Here is a 5,171-nt window from a genome sequence, read left to right as displayed (position 1 = left end):
GTAGGCTCACGCCACTAGGCAGCTCGCATCTGGGTTTCCCTTTGTAGTCCGTAATAGTTTTCAGGCCCTGCCACATCTGACGAGCATCAGAGCAGGTGTAGTAGGATTCAATCTTAGTCCTGTATTGATGCTTTGCTTGTTTTCTGAGGGCGTAGCGGCATTTCTTATAAGCGTCCGGATTAGTCTAACGCCCCTTGAAAGCGGCAGCTCTAGCCTTTGCCTCGATGCCTTATGACAGTACGACAGAGTAATATTCACAATATATACAGTATCTATTGAAGAAGCAATCTACACTACACATAAATACACATTTCCTCAATAATTCATGCCTTCTGGGAATGCTAAACAGTCCAAAAGTTATGGGTGAAGTTAAAAAGTTGTCTGTCAGAAGTATTAAAGTGTAAATGAACTTTTATTCTGTCTGTCTGCATATTTCAAGACATGGCATATGAGGGTGCGGTGAGATACCCGATGGTTTCTACCATACTTTTCTCGTCAATCATCTTGAAAACACGTACAATTAAAAACTGGAAATCAACCAGTCCTCCATCTCTAACACAAAGGAAAGGTCAAATGATTTATTATCTAAATGTTGAAAGTGTGTGGGCGAGGGAGAGAAACAAAATGGTGCAGTTTGAGGCCATGTGGCAGAGAGTGATGCAGGCATGGGGGATGGGAGTGTGAGCTGGTGGGTCTGGGCAGGAGGGATGTTAGGAATGTTTGTGAACGTCTCTATGTTTTTGTTTGCGTGTGTATGTTTTATATTGTGAAAAGCAAAATAAATTCACACAAAAAAACAAATTTTCTATTTTCATTTAGAACATGAAAAAATTATGTGTTATTGAGTTGTCTTTATCCTTATAACAGTATATCACAGTATAGTAGAGTCACAGTAATATTTCTCCTTATAACACAGTAGAGTAGTAGTAGTAGTCTTTATCCTTATAACACAGTAGTAGTAGTAGTAGTCTTTATCCTTATAACACAGTAGTAGTAGTAGTAGTAGTAGTCTTTATCCTTATAACACAGTAGAGTAGTAGTAGTAATCTTTATCCTTATAACACAGTAGAGTAGTAGTAGTAATCTTTATCCTTATAACACAGTAGTAGTAGTAGTAGTAGTAGTAGTCTTTATCCTTATAACACAGTAGTAGTAGTAGTAGTAGTAATAGTAGTAATATGTATCCTTATAACACAGTGGTAGTAGTAGTAGTAGTAGTCTTTGTCCTTATAACACAGTAGAGTAGTAGTAGTAGTAGTAGTAGTAGTCTTTATCCTTATAACACAGTAGAGTAGTAGTAGTAATCTTTATCCTTATAACACAGTAGAGTAATAGTAGTAATCTTTATCCTTATAACACAGTAGTAGTAGTAGTAGTAGTAGTAGTCTTTATCCTTATAACACAGTAGTAGTAGTAGTAGTAGTAATAGTAGTAATATGTATCCTTATAACACAGTGGTAGTAGTAGTAGTAGTAGTCTTTGTCCTTATAACACAGTAGAGTAGTAGTAGTAGTAGTAATAGTAGTAATATGTATCCTTATAACACAGTAGTAGTAGTAGTAGTCTTTATCCTTATAACACAGTAGTAGTAGTAGTAGTAGTACTATTTATCCTTATAACACAGTAGTAGTAGTAGTAGTATTAATATTTATCCTTATAACACAGTAGTAGTAGTAGTAGTAATATTTATCCTTATAACACAGTAGAGTAATAGTAGTAATATTTATCCTTATAACACAGTAGTAGTAGTAGTAGTAGTAGTAGTAGTAGTCTTTATCCTTATAACACAGTAGAGTAGTAGTAGTAGTAGTAGTAGTAGTAGTAATATGTATCCTTATAACACAGTAGTAGTAGTAGTAGTAGTAGTCTTTATCCTTATAACACAGTAGTAGTAGTAGTAGTAATATTTATCCTTATAACACAGTAGAGTAGTAGTAGTAATCTTTATCCTTATAACACAGTAGTAGTAGTAGAAGTAGTCTTTATCCTTATAACACAGTAGAGTAGTAGTAGTAGTAGTAGTAGTAGTCTTTATCCTTATAACACAGTAGAGTAGTAGTAGTAATCTTTATCCTTATAACACAGTAGTAGTAGTAGAAGTAGTCTTTATCCTTATAACACAGTAGAGTAGTAGTAGTAATCTTTATCCTTATAACACAGTAGTACTAGTAGTAGTCTTTATCCTTATAACACAGTAGAGTTGTAGTAGTAGTAATATTTATCCTTATAACACAGTAGTACTAGTAGTAGTCTTTATCCTTATAACACAGTAGAGTAGTAGTAGTAATCTGTATCCTTATAACACAGTAGAGTAGTAGTAGTAGTACTATTTATCCTTATAACACAGTAGAGTAGTAGTAGTAATATTTCTCCTTATAACACAGTAGAGTAGTAGTAGTAGTAGTAGTCTTTATCCTTATAACACAGTAGTAGTAGTAGTAATATTTATCCTTATAACACAGTAGTAGTAGTAGTAGTAATATTTATCCTTATAACACAGTAGTAGTACTAGTAGTAGTCTTTATCCTTATAACACAGTAGAGTTGTAGTAGTAGTAGTAGTAGTAGTAGAAGTAATCTTTATCCTTATAACACAGTAGAGTAGTAGTAGTAGTAATATTTATCCTTATAACACAGTAGTAGTAGTAGTAGTAGTAGTAGTAGTACTAGTAGTAGTCTTTATCCTTATAACACAGTAGAGTAGTAGTAGTCTTTATCCTTATAACACAGTAGAGTAGTAGTAGTAATCTTTATCCTTATAACACAGTAGTACTAGTAGTAGTCTTTATCCTTATAACACAGTAGAGTTGTAGTAGTAGTCTTTATCCTTATAACTCAGTAGAGTAGTAGTAGTCTTTATCCTTATAACACAGTAGAGTAGTTGTAGTAGTAGTCTTTATCCTTATAACACAGTAGAGTAGTAGTAGTCTTTATCCTTATAACACAGTAGAGTAGTAGTAGTAGTAATCTTTATCCTTATAACACAGTAGAGTAGTAGTAGTCTTTATCCTTATAACACAGTAGAGTAGTTGTAGTAGTAGTCTTTATCCTTATAACACAGTAGAGTAGTAGTAGTCTTTATCCTTATAACACAGTAGAGTAGTAGTAGTAGTAGTCTTTATCCTTATAACACAGTAGAGTAGTAGTAGTCTTTATCCTTATAACACAGTAGAGTAGTAGTAGTCTTTATCCTTATAACACAGTAGAGTAGTAGTAGTCTTTATCCTTATAACACAGTAGAGTAGTAGTAATCTTTATCCTTATAACACAGTAGAGTAGTAGTAGTCTTTATCCGTATAACACAGTAGAGTAGTAGTAGTAGTAATCTTTATCCTTATAACACAGTAGAGTAGTAGTAGTCTTTATCCTTATAACACAGTAGAGTAGTAGTAGTAGTAATCTTTATCCTTATAACACAGTAGAGTAGTAGTAGTCTTTATCCTTATAACACAGTAGAGTAGTAGTAGTAGTAATCTTTATCCTTATAACACAGTAGTACTAGTAGTAGTCTTTATCCTTATAACACAGTAGAGTAGTAGTAGTAGTAATATTTATCCTTATAACACAGTAGAGTAGTAGTAGTAATCTTTATCCTTATAACACAGTAGTACTAGTAGTAGTCTTTATCCTTATAACACAGTAGAGTAGTAGTAGTAATCTTTATCCTTATAACACAGTAGAGTAGTAGTAGTAGTACTATTTATCCTTATAACACAGTAGAGTAGTAGTAGTAATATTTCTCCTTATAACACAGTAGAGTAGTAGTAGTAGTAGTAGTCTTTATCCTTATAACACAGTAGTAGTAGTAGTAATATTTATCCTTATAACACAGTAGTAGTAGTAGTAGTAATATTTATCCTTATAACACAGTAGTAGTACTAGTAGTAGTCTTTATCCTTATAACACAGTAGAGTTGTAGTAGTAGTAGTAGAAGTAATCTTTATCCTTATAACACAGTAGAGTAGTAGTAGTAGTAATATTTATCCTTATAACACAGTAGTAGTAGTAGTAGTAGTAGTAGTACTAGTAGTAGTCTTTATCCTTATAACACAGTAGAGTAGTAGTAGTCTTTATCCTTATAACACAGTAGAGTAGTAGTAGTAATCTTTATCCTTATAACACAGTAGTACTAGTAGTAGTCTTTATCCTTATAACACAGTAGAGTTGTAGTAGTAGTAGTAGTAGTAGTAGAAGTAGTCTTTATCCTTATAACACAGTAGAGTAGTAGTAGTAGTCTTTATCCTTATAACACAGTAGAGTAGTAGTAGTCTTTATCCTTATAACACAGTAGAGTAGTAGTAGTAGTAGTCTTTATCCTTATAACACAGTAGAGTAGTAGTAGTAGTAGTCTTTATCCTTATAACACAGTAGAGTAGTAGTAGTCTTTATCCTTATAACACAGTAGAGTAGTAGTAATCTTTATCCTTATAACACAGTAGAGTAGTAGTAGTCTTTATCCTTATAACACAGTAGAGTAGTAGTAGTAGTAATCTTTATCCTTATAACACAGTAGAGTAGTAGTAGTCTTTATCCTTATAACACAGTAGAGTAGTAGTAGTAGTAATCTTTATCCTTATAACACAGTAGAGTAGTAGTAGTCTTTATCCTTATAACACAGTAGAGTAGTAGTAGTAGTAATCTTTATCCTTATAACACAGTAGAGTAGTAGTAGTCTTTATCCTTATAACACAGTAGAGTAGTAGTAATAGTAATCTTTATCCTTATAACACAGTAGAGTAGTAGTAGTAGTAATCTTTATCCTTATAACACAGTAGAGTAGTAGTAGTCTTTATCCTTATAACACAGTAGAGTAGTAGTAGTAGTAATCTTTATCCTTATAACACAGTAGAGTAGTAGTAGTAGTAATCTTTATCCTTATAACACAGTAGAGTAGTAGTAGAGACAGTAGAGAGTAATATACATGATTAATATCTATTGAAACAAACAATATCCACTCCACATATATAGATTTTCTGCATTGTTTTTCATTAGCGACATGACTACTATCCTACTCTGCTGGCATTGTAACCTGCCAGTGCCAGTGGTTGGCTATAGAATATAAATGTGTGTCTGTGCTAGTCTTTTAAGTGGGGCCAAGTTAACACTTTGCAGCTCACCTAAACCCCCCTATCAAGCAGCAGCAGCTGTAGAGAACCCCCAAGCCTCCACAGA

This window comes from Oncorhynchus mykiss, chromosome 23, assembly GCF_057628025.1.
Source record: "Oncorhynchus mykiss isolate SJ-2025 chromosome 23, ASM5762802v1, whole genome shotgun sequence".
NCBI lineage: Eukaryota > Metazoa > Chordata > Actinopteri > Salmoniformes > Salmonidae > Oncorhynchus > Oncorhynchus mykiss.
This window is presented reverse-complemented; position numbering follows the sequence as displayed.